At 46.0% G+C, this 20,325-nt stretch overlaps 1 protein-coding gene across 1 annotated transcript in view; it reads right to left on the reverse strand.

Moving 5' to 3' along the window:
- LOC144821702 (solute carrier family 22 member 7-like) overlaps positions 1–20,325 on the reverse strand; it is a 178,883-nt gene that overhangs the window by 122,436 nt on the left and 36,122 nt on the right. The gene's annotated exons all lie outside the window — the stretch shown is intronic.

Below are 20,325 nucleotides of genomic sequence, written 5' to 3' on the forward strand. Positions count from 1 at the left end.
ACTTGAGGCTGCCTAGCGCCAACGCAGGCGCCCTTGCATCATGGTGCAATGGTACCCGCATTTCAAGCAGGGTTGATTTTTGCGTCGGAAGGAATTTCACTTAAATTTAGCAATGACTTTTTATGCTATTTGTGAGATGCGATCCCTCTGCCGCACCCTGGAGTAGTCCTTTTCTGCTTGCTATCACTACCTGTGGTGAGTGAAGTGTACAAAAAAAGTAACTTTACTGTTGAATTCGGATGAAACAAATTTATGCCTCCCAAACTCATTATACTTTTAGGGCCAGATGTAGGTAATGTAAATTTACCTATTCTTAAATACCGAATGTTACTGATTCGGGAATTTAAGAATAGGTAAATGGGATGTAGATAATTATTTGGTAAATTTTACCGAATCGGTATGATTCGGTAATTAAGAATCGGTATTTACCGATTTGGTAATTCCCATTCATTCCTATGGGACTGGAGGCCCATAGGAATGAATGGGAAGGCATTCAGTCTTACCGATTGGGTAAATACCGAATCGGTAATAGGGGGAACATTTTCATGGGTGGCAGGGTGTCACATTGACACCCTGTTGCACCCCTGAATAGTGCATGGGTGCACATGTGGCACACATACATGCCCTAAGGGCATGTATGTCTGCCACATCGCACTGTAGTTAAAGCAAAACAATTGCTTTTTCAAAGGTTTTCGATGTTTACCACCAACTTGTAGTTGGTGGTAAATAACGAATCCTTAACTCAGGAATGCACTAACTTGAGTGCTCCCTACATTACGGATTCGGTAATTTACCGAATCGGTATGTTAAGAATTCGGTAATTTACTGATTCCTTAAATTACCAATTTGGTAAGATACCGAATCCAGGAATCATGCCACCTACATCTCAAAAGCCAAATACCGGTTAAATGTGTAAATGACATCAACACTAGAACATCTTCACATAAATTGATCAGTGAAGTATAAGACTAGGGGACATATAAGATCAAGACGTCGACACACGTTTCGGTTACACCCCCTATACCGGGGTACCATCTTCTTCAGGGCGCGAGGGCGAACAAACGTAGATATATGTTTATAAGCGTCTGTGAACGAGCGGGACGATTAAGATGATACAAAAGCCTAAATAATAAAGATCGACGAGCTATGCCAAAAGAATGTTGCAATCGCTTGCAGCTAGCAAGTTAATGAAGGAACACTCGTCTACCAGAGGGAGTAGTTAGCCTGGAAAATAAGTTCACCGTTCACAGCATAACGTGCACTTCTCTAGTGACAGGTTTCCTGAGTGGATAACCGGGTGGTCTGATCGTAAGATTAATATCGAGTGATGAAAACTCAAGTTCAAAGGGGCAAACAAGTCCAACAGTAACGGCAACAGCAACAATGGGCCAAACGGTGTGTGAGTCTGGTATAGCAATGTTCAAGAGAGCGGCATCTGTATAAGGCAGATCACTCCAACACACGAGAAGTTTGCAATACGATCAGGGCAGGAATGTTTCTAAGTTTATGTTTGAAAAGTATGACATCTAATAAATACATCACAATTAACTGGAAATGATGCATAAACTTAGGGGCATAGACTCAAGTACTAGGATGTTTAGTCAACATTCTTTCATCCTGAAATTCACATCATTCACGTGAGGAACAGTAACACACAGTATTACATCACTTAGTAGTGATGGAGGGCTTACCTAAGCAGCACCTGGTCATATGACTGTGGGCTCGAAGCTTTCCATACAAAAATAAATGTTCGCTCTGTAATTGTATGTATGCGGAAGAGTACCCAATCTACCAACATATAAATAGTCCCCCAAAGTCTTTACTATCGACAACCACTGCATTTGGTTTCAATTTCTAACTTTGTGTTTCTCCAGACTAAGCGCTCTGCACAAACCATGCATGAAATGTGGCTCCTATACCTTGTAACCCTAATTTTTCATGTATCTTTTCTTCAATCAATCAATCATAGCATTTGTAAAGCGTGCTACTCACCCGTGAGGGTCTCAAGGCGCTGAGGGGAGTTTGCTGCTACTACTCGAAAAGCCAGGTCTTGAGTAGCCTCCTGAAGGTGAGTCGGTCCTGGGTCTGCCGTAGGAGGATGGGAGGGAGTTCCAGGTTTTGGTGGCGAGGTGGGAAAACGATCTGCCACCGGTGTTTGCTCTTCAGATGCGGGGTACGGTGGTGAGGGCGAGGTCGGTGGAGCGGAGCTGGCGGTTTGGGATGTAGAAGGTGAGTCGGCTGTTGAGGTATGTCGGTCCGGTGTTGTGGTGTGTTTTGTGTGCGTGGGTGAGGAGCTTGAAGGTGATCCTCTTTTTGACGGGAAGCCAGTGAAGGTCTTTTAGGTGGGGTGTGATGTGGCTGCGGCGAGGGATGTCGAGGATCAAGCGTGCAGAGGCGTTCTGTATACGTTGTAGTCGTTTCTTCAGTTTTTTTCGAGGCTCCTGCATAGAGGGCGATGCCGTAGTCTAGCCTGCTGCTGACAAGGGCCTGGGTGACCGTTTTTCTTGTTTCGGTGGTGATCCACCTGTAGATCTTGTGGAGCATGCGGAGTGTGTTGAAGCAGGAGGACGAGACGGCGTTGACCTGCTTGGTCATGGAGAGTGTTGAGTCGAGGATGAAACCTAGGTTGCGTGTGTGGTCTGTGGTTGTTGGTGCTGCTCCCAGTGTGGTCCGCCACCTGGAGTCGTCCCATGCTGAGGGGGCGGAGCCGAGGATGAGGACTTCCCTCTTGTCCGAGTTCAGCTTCAGGTGGCTGATCTTCATCCACTCTGCGACGGCTCACATTCCTTCGTAAAGGTTGGTTTTGGCGGTGAGGGGGTGCTTGGTGAGGGACAGGATCAGCTGAGTGTCGTCGGCATAGGAGATGATGTTGAGGTTGTGCAGTCGGTCAATGTGAGCGAGTGGTGTCATGTAGAGGTTAAACAATGTCGGGCTGAGGGAAGAGCCTTGGGGTACGCCGCAGATGATCTCGGTGGTGGGGGGAGGCGGACGCGCTGGGTTCTGCCGGAGTGAAAGGAGGTGGTCCAGTCCAGTGCTTTGTCTCGGATTCCAGCGTTTTGGAGGTGTGTGCATAGGCTGCGGTGGCAGACAGTGTCAAAGGCGGCTGACAGGTCCAGGAGGATGAGGGCCGCGGTTTCGCCGTTGTCTAGTAGGATCCTGATGTCATCTGTGGCAGCGCTGAGGGCAGTTTTGGTGCTGTGGTTGCTGCGGAACCCAGACTGGGGTGGACCCAGAATGCTGTTGTCCTCGAGGTACCGGGTCAGTTGTCTGTTGACGGTCTTCTCGATGACCTTCGCTGGGAACGGGAGCAGGGAGATGGGTCGGAAGTTCTTGAGGTCTTTGGGGTCCGCCTTGGGTTTTTTGAGTAAGGCGTTGATTTCATTGTGCTTCCAGCTTTCCAGGAATATTGCGGTGTTGAAGGAGATGTTGATGACTTGCGGGGATGTGGTGCGATGGTGGAGCTGGCTTTGTGGAAGATGTTGTGTGGGCATGGGTCAGATGGAGAGCCGGAGTGGATGGGGTTTATGATTTTGATGGTGTCATCCTTGGTCCAGGTGAGTAGGGGGTCGGTGAGGATGGTGGTTGTGAGGTCGGAGGTCTCGGTGATTGTCGGGTGGTCAGGGTGTTGAAGTTGTCATGGATGTCTGCGATCTTGCAATGGAAGAAGGTGGCTAGGCCGTCGCATAGGTCTTGCGAAGGTGGCATGTCATTGGCGTTGGAGCTGGGGTTGGAGAGCTCCTTCACAATATTGAAGAGCTCTTTGCTGTTGTGTGCGTTGATGTGTAGGTGGTCTTTGAAGGAGGCCCTTTTGGCGGATCTGATGAGGTGATGGTGTCTGTGGATGGCACTCTTCGGGGCTGCGTAGCTGTCCGGTGTCTGTTCGCGGTGCCATTTCTTCTCTAGTTGTTGGCAGGTTAGCTTGGAAGCCTTGAGGTCCGTGGTGAACCAACTAGATTTCTTGAGTGGGGCAGTCCTCGATCCACTGTCTAAGGTTGCGGTTGGCGGTGTCAGGGTCAGTGGGGTTGAAGGGTGGGCTTCGGGCAAGGGCAGTGTTTAGCTGGTCTTCAGTGATTTTGCTCCAGTATCGGCGAGGGATCTGTTGGGTGAGGTGGTGCGAGGTGGGTTTCCGGAAGGTGAAGTGGATGCAGCGATGGTCGGTCCAGTGGAGTTTGGTGGTGTGGCTGAAGGAGACGGGGGAGCTTGCAGAGAAGATGGGGTCAAGCGTGTGGCTGACAGGATGGGTGAGTGTTGTGATGAGTTGTCTGAGACCGAGGTTGGTGAGGTTGTCAATCAGGGTTGTGGAGTTGGTGTCGTTGTTGTTCTTGAGGTGGAAGTTCAGGTCCCCGAGGAGGATGTAGTCTGTGGAGACGAGGGTGTGTGTACTGACGAAGTCGGCGATGGTGTCACTGAACGGGGGCCGTGGTCCGGGGGGTCTGTAGAGGGTTCCTCTGAGGGTGGTGTTGGGATCCATGTGGATCTGGAAGTGCAGGTGTTCGGCGGTGCTGAGGGTGTCGTCGGTGTTGGGCGAGATTCTGAGGGTGTTCCTGTGGACGATGACTATTCCTCCTCCTGTTCTGTTGGTGCGGTCTCTGCGGGTGATCTTGTAGCCATCTGGGATTGCTATGGCGATGTTGGGGGTCAAGTAGGTCCCAGAGTTCGATGGAGTGTTTCTTGGCGCAGGGGGTGTTGAGTAGAATGCATCTGAGGTGGTTGTGTCCTTTCTTGGTGGGTGGTTTGGTGGCTTGGAGGCTGGTGAAGCTGAGACTGCAGCTCCGGCCGGAGAAGGGTCCCTGGGTTCACTTCGGGGCGGCCAGGAAGCATGTGCTTGATTGTCCGGCACTGAGTGCGTGGAGGGTGCTGGCATCGTAGTGGAGACGGGCGTTGTGGCGTTCGTGGGGGCCAGGGGTTCTGGCGCTGGGCACAGTCCAGCCACAGATGGGGCAGACGGGTTTGCCTTAGGCGCGCCTTCAGCGGTGGTGGGAGGTGGGAGGGAGAAGCAGCTGGGAGGTGGGTGCGGACGAATGGGCGAGCGGGTGGGCCAGGCCACAGGGGACACAGCGGCTGGAAAAACGGGGAAAGAAACGGGGAAGGATACAGAAGGCAAAAAAAGGGCAGAGGGCACAGAAATAGCACAAGAGGGGAAAAGGAGGAATGAAAATGAAAACAAAAAAACAAATACAACAAAATCCAATACAATTACACTAAAGCAAAGTGTAGTGAGCAGGAGGCGGAACCGCAGGGGACACAGCAGCAGGAAAACCATGGGAGGAACAACGAGAAGGCAAAAGAGGGCACAGGGCACAGAAATAGCACAAGAGGGAAAAGGAGGTATGAAAACGAAAACAAAATAATGTACATCAATTTACAAAATTGCACCTTAACTTCACAAAGACAAGGCTGCAGTCTTTCCAAATGTAGTGCCATTTCAAAGACAAACATATTCACCCCTAGCAAAAATGTAATAACAAGAGAATCTTTCTGTAGGTTACAACAAATCCTTTATCTCCCCATAATGGTAACCATGCTGTGGATCCAGTGTCGTCATAGCTCCTGCAGCATTTGTTCATCAGCACAACCTCTGTCTTATCGCTGTCACATTACCAACTTCCATGCTGTTTCTGATACCTCTACCCCAGTAGCCCCTGAATTACTTAAGCCAAGCCTTGGGTATTCCATCAACATATTATGTTGAAGATGCCCCTGAAGGAGAACTAGAATTACAGGTAAGCAATAATTCCATCTTAAAAAGACATTCAAAGCTTGTGGGTGTATGGGATTAGTCGGCGCTCATATAGTAGTGAACACTATTATCCTTTTCAAGATAGATCATCTGGTGCATCCAAAATTTGGGAAGAGAATACCCTACTTCCCTAAACTCAATAAAGATTGAGAATCTACAAAACAGTGGAGATTACTTGGTAACACACTGCGGACCTCCCTTTTGGCCACGGCGCTGTGAGGCATCGGATCTCACCTTCCTTTCAGGACTACCAGCACTTCCTTTTGGACCTCGCGGTACCCGCTCCGCGGGTCCCGCGTCGCGTGGGAGGCACCTCTCAAGACCCTTCGTCTGTGGAGGGGTTTTGGTCAAAGGTCACCTGCAGGGCTGCGAGCAGGCGGAGGCGCAGGACTACAGAGCCCAGAAGCGCCCGCCTGCCCTGATTCAATCCACCTGGACAGCTCTCCCTGCAGGCTCCTCCCCCGTTGGTGCGAAGAAAAGGGTTTTGAGCCGGATTACTGGTGTAACACACTGCGGACCTCCCTTTTGGCCACGGCGCTGTGAGGCATCGGATCTCACCTTCCTTTCAGGACTACCAGCACTTCCTTTTGGACCTCGCGGTACCCGCTCCGTGGGTCCCGCGTCGCGTGGGAGGCACCTCTCAAGACCCTTCGTCTGTGGAGGGGTTTTGGTCAAAGGTCACCTGCAGGGCTGCGAGCAGGCGGAGGCGCAGGACTACAGAGCCCAGAAGCGCCCGCCTGCCCTGATTCAATCCACCTGGGCAGCTCTCCCTGCAGGCTCCTCCCCCGTTGGTGCGAAGAAAAGGGTTCTGAGCCGGATTACTGGTGTAACACACTGCGGACCTCCCTTTTGGCCACGGCGCTGTGAGGCATCGGATCTCACCTTCCTTTCAGGACTACCAGCACTTCCTTTTGGACCTCGCGGTACCCGCTCCGCGGGTCCCGCGTCGCGTGGGAGGCACCTCTCAAGACCCTTCGTCTGTGGGGGGGTTTTGGTCAAAGGTCACCTGCAGGGCTGCGAGCAGGCGGAGGCGCAGGACTACAGAGCCCAGAAGCGCCCGCCTGCCCTGATTCAATCCACCTGGGCAGCTCTCCCTGCAGGCTCCTCCCCCCCACTCTCTCGCGGTATAAAGCAAGTACACAAGTCCCGCTGCGCGGGAGCGCGCGGGAGTGCGCCGGGAGAAGCCCGGGACAAGGGCGGGACCGTCTGTGGCCGTCCGGGGCCAAAGGAGGCCGGGCCGGGCCCACTGCCTTTGCCCCTATTCATGTGTTATAGATCTGTTAATATTGTGCCATATGTAATCTTGTGATAGATTCCCTATGCTACTAACGATACCCTAGGCGGAGCAGGTTCGCCATTGTCATATATATCCCATAGAGGTTTTTGGTTCCGTTGGTATATATTTTATATTTATTTATTATTATTTTTTTTCCTCTCATCCTGGTTAGGAGATGTCTTCACCCGAGGTAAACTCTGTCCTAGAAACGATAGGGACTACTATTTTAGGACCCCTGGATAAATTTTTTGCCAAAATCAAAAGTGAAGTCGATAGGGACATTACCCTTGCAGAGAAGAGAGCTGGCCGACGTCTCTCTATTGAATTGCTCAAACAAAGACCCCTCCCGCACCCGGATGTAGCTACAGGTCTCTTAATAGATCTTACAACATCAAATGATCATGACAACGATTCCCTTTCTACAGAAGATATCCCCCTCATTTTTCAGAATAAACTATCTGGCCAGATGGACCCTATAATTATTCCTGATACTATCCCTTCTCAAGTACTGGATAGTCAGACAATAGACTTAAGTACCCCCCTCAATGATCCAGCCCCACTTTACGATATAAATATACCTTCGCCCATATTTACCCCAACTGGACCAATTCAACTTCATTCCAGTACTCCTGCCGGGAAGTCTAAAAATTCACCTGAAAATAAATCTTTGAAGGTTATTAACAAGTGTCCTAATAGCTCCTCTGGTGCTCCCCCAAGGAAGAGGAGAAGGAAAGATGCACTTCACAGTGGAAATGGTACTCTCACGAAATTTACCAATCCTCTGCATATACTACACACGACTCCGCTAAAGGAAGGGATAGTGGACCCAACGGGGCATACGACCCCTAAACCGTTATCTGTCCCTAGTTATCCAGGGTTATTAGATGACATTAATTCTCTCATAAAGGCTCTCATTTTACCTCTGACAGAAAGGATTGTAAGTCTGGGGGAGAAAGTCGACCAAATCCTCCAAGGGCAGAAGGGCTTACTTTGTTATATACCTGACGAAAGTAACAATTCAACACAGTCTAACAAACATCCTAGCCAACCTAAGCTAACGCCTGGTACCCCAATAACAACTAAAAAACCCACAGATGGGACTTGTAAACATGTGTCTGATATCAAATTAAACACTAAACCTAGTTCAACTAACAACACCACTAGTAAAGACAAGCCTATTCCGAATATAGGGACCCAAAACAGGCGCCCCAATAATACTAACCTTCTGGGTAATACAACTTCTGACCCCACATTAAGATTAAGATCAAGAAATATAGTTGACTTACCGCCTGAATGCCTAAACTATGTCATTGTACTTACAGGTGTACCCCCTCCGCCAGCGGGTAACCCAGAACACCATTCTAACTTAAAAAATAAGGTTATCTACTGGCTGAGGAGAAATAGGCCACCCCCGATGCACCTAAACTGTGATATTGTTTCAGTGAGGCGATGTAAGTGGGTGGGTACCAGACCTAAGGACATCGAGGGTGATGTGATCATAGTTAATTTTAAAGATCACAGACTGGTCACTTATCTTAGCGATTGGTTCCCTGGGATAGGCGAAGGGGGGATTACCACGCACAATTTAAGTTACTTTTATCCGGAATCTTTGATGAAGCCGCCGCCCCCCAATATACTACCAATGAGGAATAAAACCCAAAATCCCATGAATACTTGGAAACCGGAACTCCCGTTAGGACCTATGATATCTTTGCAGCCGGATCAAAGATATCATATCCGAAATGTTCCTGCTTCCTCCCAACCAATGCCTATTTATCCCCAACCCATTAGGCACATATCACATATACCTTATCGCTCGCAGCCTTCAATGACTCCCAAGGCCTATAACCATTATAACTTCAATAGCGATCCTCATGTTCCATCGTGGCAGTCTAACCAACTGCGGCCAATTTACAAAAATTCCAGCCATCATAATGAATGGGACTACCTTCAAACTTATAATCCCAAGGAAGTCTGGAACATACCATTCACTAATTTATTCCATCCTCCTTCTGGGATGGATGAGAATGAATGACTCATTGAGCCCAACAATAGAGAGAAGACGTGCGAGGGGCATAGGGTGCGACAACGTATTATCATTCAAAATATTCCTACTAGTCTGTTGAACGAGCAACAGGTCAAGGCGTGGGAGGGGGATATGCCATCAGGACTTGCTCTGAAAATTAGCCCTGTCCCTCATTGTCCCCAACCAACTCCCCATGATTGTTGTACTCCTAGCGTTACGACCTCATCTGATCTTATCATCACATCTTCCCAGCTCTCGAGAAATGCCATGGGGATCACTGGGAGCCCAGATCTACCCACCACTACGGTATTCCATCTTAATTCTCTTCTATCATGGAATGTGGCAGGTCTAGGAAGTAAAGTCGCAAACAAAGCATGGTTAGCAGTCATACAAAGGCACGGTATCCTGTGCTTCCAAGAAACATGGCTGTTAGAGGAAACTCATCTGCTGGGGTATCCGACCTTTCACTCCCCGGCAGAGTTGTCAACACAGGGACATAATAAGGGTGGGCTCTGCGTTTATGTTTCTACCACTGTGGATGTTAAGGCCCATACATTTTACTCTAGTTTGTATTTTCAAATTTTGTTTTTAAAATGGGGCCTTAATGAGAAAATCTTATTGGTGAATTTCTATAATAACATCCCTAATTGCGAAATGGAGTCTACCATGTCAAACATGCTGTCTCATATGACCCGACTTGTTGAATACTCAAAGGGGGCAAAGATAATCTGGGTCGGGGACTTCAATTGTACCATTTGCCCGTCCATTGAAACAGATTTGTGTGGTCTGTCAGATCATGGGTTGGAGGGTCCCATCCACTTCTCCCACACAAAGATGGGGTCACTTCTAAATGGTATTGTTTTTAATTTTGATTTCTTCTTTGTGAATCAGACCTGCTCACCACCTATCCCTTTTGAGCCAACCTTCTTTGGTAGAGGATGTAATTCGGTTATTGACTTTGCACTTACAACTCATGCCAATCCAGGGTTTATATCTTCCTGGGAAGTTGGCAAAGACATATTTAGTGACCACTACCCTTTAAGAATTGGGCTAAATGTAAAAGGGCGCTCTGATAAAATGGGAACTCCCCGCTTGTATCCTTTCAAGATCGATTTATCCAAAACTAATGGATACGCGGTAAAATGGGAAAAAATTGTGCCCAGCACGTTCTTACAGAAGCTGTTTTCTCATTGTGCTAGTGATATCAATGTTTGCTTGGTGGAATTTGAGGAGCCCATTAATACTATGGCAGCCTTTGCCAACATCCAATGTCATATTAAAAATTTGCTGGTTAGTATGCCTAAAAATAACCTAACAAACTCTGAGGGGTGGTTTAATGGGAGTTGTACAAAAGCTCTGAAAGCCTTAAAAGGGGCCCTGAATCTGAAACCACGTAATCCGTCTATTATACGATATGAGATTTCACTGCGTCACTTCTAGGACGCCGTTGCTCAAAATCTTACACCTGCCTCACAGCAGGCGTAAGACTGACGCAGGCCCGTTCACATGGGGCTTTCCCCATGTGAAAGGACACATTGCTGGAGTTGCGTCACTTTTGTGACACACTCCAGCAATGCGTCACTTTTGCGCCTACAGATACGTCAGAAATACTGACGTATCTGTAACTCCTTGCGACATGATGCGTCATACTGTAAATATGACGCATCAATCATGTCGCAAGGAGTGCGCACTGAGAAGTGACGCATCGCTGCTTTCACGCAGCGATGTGTCATTTCTCATTAATGAGGCCCCCCAGAGAACAATCCCCCTTCCCACAAGACCTCCAATTGACTCACATTCCATGCCTTTAACTATCAACTCACTTGTGTAATTGGCAAAGCACTTCCTGCAGCACTTCTGCCCTTCTATGCTCAAAACATACAAACTGTTATTTACAGCGCATAAAACAGCAAATATGAGGCATGAAGCACTAAAATGTACACCCAAGCTCCATCAGCGCCACAATATGAATGTGACTCATCCCTTCCTCCTTTTTAGGAAACATCCCTATTCACCCAAAGGCTACACAACCTCCCAAACCCCATAACCAAACTGTGAAGTAACCCCCTAAGATCCTCAGGGCCTCATTTACTGGGATTTGATGTAGGGCAGCACAGTAAGTCCCCTTGCTGCGCTGCTCTACATAAAAGTGATAGTGCAGGAACGCACCTTATTCATCCAATGCGGCGCATTCATGTCCCTCTCCCAGCGCTGGCCCCGTTTCGACAGCCCAGCGCCAACACGGGCTTGGTGCAAAGGTGCGTGTGTTGTTGGCAGGATTGTTTTTGTGCAGGAAGGTGTCATTCTGGGAGGCTTTGTCCTCTTTCATTGGATGCTGCAGCACACATGGAAAGAGGAAAAAATAGGTGAATTTCAGTTATTGCTCCTCGCTGCTGCTACCCTGGGAGGCGTAACGTTTTTGCTCATCCCCAGGTTTACATGCTCTTAATCTGGGGAACTATCAAAATCCTTGACTGTTGCATGTTAACACCAACTGCAATGCCCATAGAAAGCCTCCAGAGCACAGAGTAAAGAGACATATACCTCTGAGGCTTTCCAAATCCACACAAAGGGGTCGATTTCGATTCTGGTCGGAAGGGCTTCGAATCGCAATCAGCTTTGCGGAACTCTATCTGGAACCCTTGTTTCCAACTGACTCGTTCCAAGTTCCGGATGAACAAGTACGATGCCTGGAAACAGTCCAGGCCGAACCAATCAGTTCCAGAAGACATTAGGACAGGACGAGCCTTTCTGGAGTCGATTCCTACAGCTTTATGGACTTGGTTCCCAAGCGAGGGAGTACGATGACTGATTCGGACAGCCTTTACAAATCGGTTTGCCATGAACAAAAAGGCTGCCAGAATCACACTTTGGGGGCCCGTAACAGGACCCCCTTAACACGGGGGCCTCCTAATTGGACCCATGGGGTTACCCAAGGACCCCCCTTTCCAGCCATATATAATGTGGCAGGCACCATGGGGTGCCTACCACAGGGTGCACGATTTTCTCCAGCCACCTCTTTCTTAAATGGGAGCCTGTGTTCATGGTCGGAACACAGGCATCTATTGAAGTCAATTGGAGTCTGATTGAATTGTATCCAGATGCACACGAATGCCTGGTACTCGTTAGGTCGGACTGCCCCAATCCAAGTCGTATGGAAAGCTTTCCGCAAACGATTTGGTTGGCATGCTCTCCAAACGAGATAGGAATCGGGCCCACAGTGGCTTTGCGTGACCTCATAAATTGGATTTTGTGGTTTGCGCCGCTAGCGCATCACAAAAAGTAATGCTACGGTGGCCCAAGGGGCTCATAAATATGCCCCTCAATGTCAATTGTCCTTTTATCAAGGTTTATCTTCTTTAGATTCATACAGCAGTTCTGAGACACACCCCTTTTTAAAGGGACACATCCAGATAGATATCCTTAGTCACCACAGACATGCACATAGGCAAGTTCTCATTTGAGAAAAGGACAACATTCCTACTCCCTTGTTTGGAGGACATGAAATCTGGCACCCTGAAGGACTACACCCTGCCAGCTTTAGAGATCAGCACCTGCAGAGGAACCACAGCCCTGAGGGCTCCTCTGAAGGTGAAAACGGTTTAGTAGACATCTGTCATAGTTCCTACCAGGACACAAGTCGGGGGTACATGCAGGTACACTGCGTCCACCCACTATTTTCACAGTGTGGACGCCGTCCCCCCTGCGAAGGTGTTGGTCCCCACAGACATATGCTGAACGTGTCCTGGTGTAAGACACCTTGACACGTTCAGCGAGGTGTGTTTTGTTTTTTACCTCCAGCCAGGCTGAAGTTGAGGGGCCATCAGGCACCCTTTTGTGTGAATAGCTTGATTGGAGGTGGCATGGGGCTTGTTGCAAATGCAAATGCCACAGATGGAAACCAAGGCACACAACTTGCTATCTCTGCACAGGTACTTAAGAGATGTATGCTTTGGCCTTTGTTCTGTCCCTGTATGTAAGAGCACACACTGTAAGACTCAGATGGGGTGGCCTGTCCCAGTATTTACACAAATAATTTAAATGGCACTTTTTTTTTATAGCGCTACGTCGTGACATCATGTGCTGTGATTGCATGTGTCATGATGTCACTTGCATAGTGTCTAACTTGGTAAGGCCCCTCACTTGTTTTTATGGGACTACTATTAGCCCTGTGCTAGTTAATTCTCCTACACTACACGAGTGGGGAGCTAATTTATCTGCCTCCCCCTCCTTTTTTCATCAGCACGCAGACTGCCTCCTAGGGGGAATCAACTCTGAATCCCCCCTGGAATCCTGACCCCTGAAGACCATGAAATCTGGTAGGGAGAGGGTTGCCCCTCACCTTACCTCCATACTTAATGTAACTATATCATCAGGAAAATATCCTCTCACTTGGAGAACTGCAGTGGTCAAACCATTATAGAAAAAGTCCACTTTACATCCCTTTGAACTAAAAAATGATTGGCCTTTTTCTCTACTGCCAGTCCATGCAAAAATCTTGGAGAAGCCTCTCAACTTCCACCTTCCAGGTAGGAATCAACATCATTTGCTTGATGGCTCTCAGCATGGGTTTAGGAGTAGCCAGAGCCCGGAGACTGCTTTAACCTCTGCAATAAATATTATCAGCATTCAAGTTGATGCTGCGTTCATTTCTCTACTAATTCTCCTAGACTTAACCATTTCACCCTCGAGGATGGTCAGCCGTCTCAAAGAAATTGGTGTCACAGGCTCCGCTCTGATGCTTCTGTCCTTTTTTCTCACTGGCCAGTCACAAAAAGTAAACTTGGATCAATTTTACTCTGAGGCCACTCACACCTTCTGCGGAGTCCCACAGGGCTCTTCATTGAACCCAACCTTGTTTAACATCTATGTCGCCTCTCTGCCCAAAGTCATTTGATCTTTTGGCCTGGAGTCTCTGTCCTATGGGTATGACACACAAATGATTGTGTCAATCACCAACAGCATAGAGGCGTCCACAGCACAAAAAAAAAAAGAATTGCATGCAGGTTGTGGCCTCCTGGATAGTAGATAACTACCTTTGACTCAGTGGCGACAAAACCAAAGTCTTGATTTTTGGTAGTCAACAAGCTACATGGCCCTATTCTTGGTGGCCTGAAATGCTTGGCCCATGCCCCTGTCCAGCTCCAGCAGCAAAGAATCTTGGTGCGATAGTTGACAGCTCTCTTTCTTTCGACCCCCAGTTCAACAGAACAGTCACAACTTGTTTTGGCATCATCAGGGTCTTGAGGAAGATCTTTCCGTGTCTTTCCTTTTCCTCTCGAAAGCAGGCAGTTGTCGCTCTTGTCCTCTCCAGATTGGATTATTGTGATGCCCGGTTTCTGGATATCAATAAGGGATCCGTTCACAAACTGCAGCTTGTACTGAATGCAGCGGCCAGACTTGTGATGGATCTTCCTAAATTTCACCCTGCTTCAGCATCCATTCGCAACCTAAACTAGCTTTCTCTAGGCCACAGAATGTTATTCAAGGCCCTTAGCCTCGTCCACAAAGCTCTTCATAACTTAGGCTCCGAAGGTATCAAAAGGCTTTTTCAACGGTATGTTCCTACCAAACAATTACGATCTACCACTACAACCTGTCTGGTAGTTCACAGGTTAAGGAGAGCCAGGTAGGGGGGGGGGGGCTTTTTCTGTTGCTGCCTCTAAGCTTTGGAATACTCTTCTGCTATTGATTTCTGGACAAGAGTCTCATTCTCTTTTCTGTTAGGTCTTAAAGACGTGGCTCATCACTTAAATGTTGGGTTTCCTTCCGTGCCTCCTGCGACCTCTGGCTCTATCCGCAGTGCCTTGACACCTTTGTTTGCGCTTTATAAGACCAATATTCATTCATTCAGGTTTTGCTGCAGGTCTACTAACCTTTTTGTTTGTTTTTTAAAACAAATAGCTAATAACCTCCACACCCAAAGAGTTTTTCCCGGTGTGTCGAGGTCATTAGTTTAATTGTTTGCCCAGGATCACACATTTTCACTTTTTGTGAGAGACAGAAAAAAGGACATCAGACAGTCCACCTTAAATAGAGTGGGCAGTGTGATCCTCTTACTCTGACAGTCAGGACTCTGGCAGGCTGCCGGGCTAAGCTTTCCATTGATGCACCCAATGGGGGCACCACCAAAGGGAAAGCTGAAGGTCCATCCAGCTCTCAGTAGCACAGACGGATTGAGGGTTTGGCAGGCGGGGTACTCCATCACATTTGCAATGGAGCACCATGTCAGCCGAACTCTAAGTTAGGCCCTAAGTGTTATTAAGAGCTAAACAAATGAAACTCATATGTACTAAAATGATCTCCATAATCACAGATAAGTTTTTCAACAAGGAATATTATTACAGTGAACAAAGCATATATACCAAAGAGTTTATATCACATATCCATAATATGTCAGTCTATTTCTCCCTGGTTGACCTTTGCGTTATATTATTAGCCTATTGTAATTCTGGATATTTAATACCTTCCTACATAGCTGCTTCACAGCTGATAGTCTTCACAATACTGTCCCTTCTGGTGTATGTCTCCAAACGGGAATCAACCATTACAACGCAACTTTTACAACGCACTACCATTACAACAAAATTTTTACAACGCAAAAACCATTACAACGCATGTATTTACAATGCATGTTTTTACAACGCAGGTACCTTTACAACGCATACCATTACAACGTAAGTATTGGTAAGTATATAATTATATTTTAAATTTTATATGTTTGGGTTTTTTTAAGGGGTCTTTTTAGGGTTAAGGGTCAGTTTTCAGTTTTTGGGTAAAAGGGTATTTTTAGGGTTCAGGGTCAGTTTTCAGTTTTTGGGTTAAGGGGTATTTTTAGGGTTCAGGGTCAGTTTTGGGTTTTTGGGTTAAGGGTTATTTTTAGGGTTCAGGGTCAGTTTGGGGTTTTTGGGTAAAAGGGTATTTTTAGGGCTCAGGGTCAGTTTTCAGTTTTTGGGTAAAGGGGTATTTTTAAGGTTCAGGCTCAGTTTTCAGTTTTTGGGTAAAGGGGTATTTTTAGGGTTCAGGGTCAGTTTTCAGTTTTTGGGTTAAGGGATATTTTTAGGGTTCAGGGTCAGTTTTGGGTTTTTGGGTAAAGGGGTATTTTTAGAGTTCAGGGTCAGTTTTGGGTTTTTGGGTAAAAGGGTATTTTTGGGGTTCAGGGTCAGTTTTAGGTTTTTGGGTAAAGGGGTATTTTTAGGGTTCAGGGTCAGTTTTGGGTTTTTGGGGTACAGGGGTATTTTTAGGGTTCAGGGTCAGTTTTGGGTTTTTGGGGTAAAGGGGTATTTTTAGGGTTCAGGGTCAGTTTTGGGTTTTTGGGGTACAGGGGTATTTTTAGGGTTCAGGGTCAGTTTTGGGTTTTTGGGGTAAAGGGGTATTTTTAGGGTTCAGGGTCAGTTTTGGGTTTTTGGAGTACAGGGGTACAGGGTAAAAATTAAATAAAATTAAATTTAAATTAAATCAATTAAATTAAATTAAATTAAATTAAATTAAATTAAATTAAATTATATTATTTTCAATTATTTTAAATTAAAAAAAATAATATATACTTACCAATACTTACGTTGTAATGGTATGCGTTGTAAAGGTACCTGCGTTGTAAAAACATGCGTTGTAAATACATGCGTTGTAAAAGTTTTTGCGTTGTAAAAAATTCGTTGTAATGGTATGCGTTGTAAAAGTATGAGTTGTAACGTCATACATCCCTCCAAACATCTCTCTACCTTCTCATTTATTGAGGGGAGATGTTATACTGTATGCACCATAGCATCCCTTAGCTGGTGGGAGTACCTTTCTCTCAGAACCCCAATTTGGACAAAGTAGAACAGTGTGCAGACACAATGCTTTCATTTTAAGTACCTGAAATATTAGATTATGTGTATGTGAGGCTGGAGTATGGAAGCCAGACACTAACAAGGACACTGCAGGTAGACAGTTTTACTTCCAAGTTTAAGTTACTGGTGAGTGGTGTGGAAGGAGAAGGCGTGGGCAATGCCCACACACAGACAGATTATGATGAAATGTCCAATCAGGCAAAATGACTTCATCCTGCCCATGTAAAGCAACTCCTGATCGAACTTGTATTCAGTGAAAATAAACACAATTTGTGTTGACACATTTTGAGTCCTGTAGCAAAAATGAACATCAGGATTTAACATAAGGCACAGGAGCACCATAGTAGGGCCCTGGCCACGACAGCATGGGGCTCCGCCTTCGGTAGGCTGTTGGGCCCATTTGCTACATAAGGCCTTGTGCTGATGAGGTTTATGTTGCTTAAGGTCACTAGATATTTGAAGAAAACAAATCAATGATAATCCTTCTTTGTAATTTATAAGAAGGCGTCTTGTTAGCGCATCCTGTCATTATTAGCACATTTTTTATGTCATTACAATGTGTGGACAGTAAGGTACGTGCAGCTTAGCAGGGTCTGGCAGCCAGTTCATATTATAGCCTTATAGCCCTCCGTAGAGGGCTATACCGGCTATTAAAGGCCCTCTCCAGCGTTAAAGGCCCCGAGCTGAAGGCAAGGGCCTTTAACAAGGGAGAGGGACTTTAATAGCCGGTATAGCCCAACTACGAAGGGCTATAGGGCTATTAGAACATTCTGCCACTAGAGGGCAGAATGTTCTAACAAAAAAGAACAAAGCCTTTTGGGAGCGTGAGTGGATTCGAATCCCCTCAAGCTCCCTGAAGCCTTTGTTTACAGCCAGAGCTGTGAACAAAGGGACATTGGAATGTTGGAGCTCCGGGCTTATACCAGCCATTAGAAGCCCGGAGCACTCCATTGTTTTCAATGGAGCTCCCAGCATTTCAATGTTCTAATATCAATTCAATAAGGTTTGGAATATTATCAAAACAGGGCTTGAGGAGTCACAGGAAAAGATCATGTTTGTCAAACTGAGTGTCAGTAAAAAGCTAGAGTTGTTGTTATGTTGTGTTGTGTTATGTTATTTTATGTTGTTATGTTATGCTATGTTTTTTTTATGTTTATTTATGTAATGTGTATTTGTACTCTCTTTCACCAGGAAGCCTATCTTGGAGCAATAATGGCCTAGCATAGGTCTAGCATAGGACCAGCCTAGTAGAACTAGTTGAAGAGCCACATCTTCAATTTCTTGCGGAATTCAAGAATTGAAGAGGATACTCTGATGGCCCGCGGAAGGTCATTAGAAGCTTTAGGAGTAATGATAGAGAAGAACTGAAAGTTGGTTCTGATTTTGCGCATGCGTAGGATGTATGCACGTAGGAGTTCTGCTGATGGGAGGTGTCTGGAGGTTTTGTGGAGTCTGATACTGTTGTTGAGGTAGGCCAGGTCTTGGTAGTGTAGGGCTTTGAAGGTGTGAGTGAGGAGTCTAAACAGAGTTTCTTTTATATATAGGAAACTAGTGGAGCTCTCTGACATGAGGAGGAATATGCATAAATGTGATAGGTCAAGTGCAATTCTGGCTGATGATTTTTGTATACTTTGCGCCTCGTAGCCAGTTGGGTGCTGATTTCGGCGTATACATTTTTCCCCTAGCCCAGTTTGCTTTTGATGAGTTCATGGGTGATGGTTCTGCGATGCTGGTGGGAAGCCATTTGAACAGCATCTTCAGGATGTGGAAGTAGGAGGTGTATGTGGCATTGACTTGGGCATTAATGATGAGTTGACTCTATTCAAGTTACACGCCCCCTATACACTTCTTAATCTCTGTCAGGTCACATCTCAATTGTGGTGTGTGACTCTCAAAACTTATCACACTGTCTCAGTCTTTAGCTACGAACTTATTCTTTGGAGACTCGGGACTGACTGATTGCATCACAGAGTAGCTCATCAGGGGTCAGTGTCCCTCATTGGAACACAGTCTCACTCTTCTGATGTGAGATCATTCCTTGGAACACTGTCTCATGCTTTCGCTGTGAGCCCCTGTCCAAGAAGTGCTCTCCCATTCATTGTATGTAAGAGTCACTCTTTGATGCAAAGTCTCAGTCATAGGGTGTGAGGCTCGCTCCATGCACCACAGTCTCACTCACTTGCACTAGAGTCTCACTGTCTGAATTTCAGCTTTGCCTTTCAATCCTTGCAGCATAAAATGATGCTTTGATTGTAAATCCCTGCCAAAGGGCCACTGTCTCACTCATTTGCCATGACTTTTACTCATTGGTACAGAAAGGGTGGGAAACCCAATATACCCTTGCGGGCTTGGGCAGGATACAATATTTTAGAGTGACGGCAAGGGATTTTGTTGTAAGAATAATCACCAGATTTTAGACTTGGATCTTATTTACCCATTAAAGTCTATACAATCAAATTGTTATCTGATCTAATTTTGAATTGACTGCCAAATGCGCAGAGAAACAACACAACCCAATTTGTGATTCCGGCAGATTGCATCATTTCCGCATCTAACTGAAGTGCACAAATTGGGAGCAATAAATTTGACCAAATATAAAATACAGTGGCGGACCAGGAAAGAAATCCAACATATAGAGCAGTCTATAAGCCGAGAAAAAACCAGATCCAAAATCAGGATTCATACTGAGATTTTAATTGATACTGGAAGATTGAGGTCACTACCGGATATCTTGAGAAAGGGTCACAGTCACATGTTAATTGTGTTGTCCTGAAGAAGGTCTCACGGATTAGTACCATAGAAGACCGAAACGTCGACTATTGGGTCCATTTCTCCATCCATTAGCAACGGATTAAGTGGCCTTTACTTTAAACAAAATAAGTGTCACTTATTGCTTTAATTATTGGTTTGGACTTTTTCAAATGAATTATAGAACGGATGGAGCTTTTCTTTTTCATTTGGAAGCATTGTAACAAATGTAAAATGTTGATATGTACCCTATGAATTTTATAATCAAATGATATAAAAAAATATTTTTTCTACAATAACATTTCCCGTGTTTGTCATACTCATTAGGTTTTTTCATACTCATCAAGTTTTTCATAATTCTAAGAAATGATACACTGTATTATAATTATTTCCTTTGGAAAGGCTTCTCTGCGCATTTGGCAGTCATTTCAAAATGAGGTCAGATAACAATTTGATTGTATAGACTTCAATGGGTAAATAGGATCCAAGGCTAAAATCTGGTGATTATTCTTACAAACAAACAGCCAGATTCATCAATGCAACATTCTGCGAATTCTAAATAGCGAAATTTACCAAATCACAATTTAGAATTCGCAGAATGGCATTCATGAAGAAATACGCGCAAAAAATGTGAACCGCAATCGGCCGCAATTGCTGATTGTGATTTAGCCCCAATTGCATAATATTCTCAGAATCGCCCGAT

The sequence above is a fragment of the Lissotriton helveticus genome, chromosome 2_2 (assembly GCF_964261635.1).
Source record: "Lissotriton helveticus chromosome 2_2, aLisHel1.1, whole genome shotgun sequence".
Classification (NCBI taxonomy): Eukaryota; Metazoa; Chordata; class Amphibia; order Caudata; family Salamandridae; genus Lissotriton; species Lissotriton helveticus.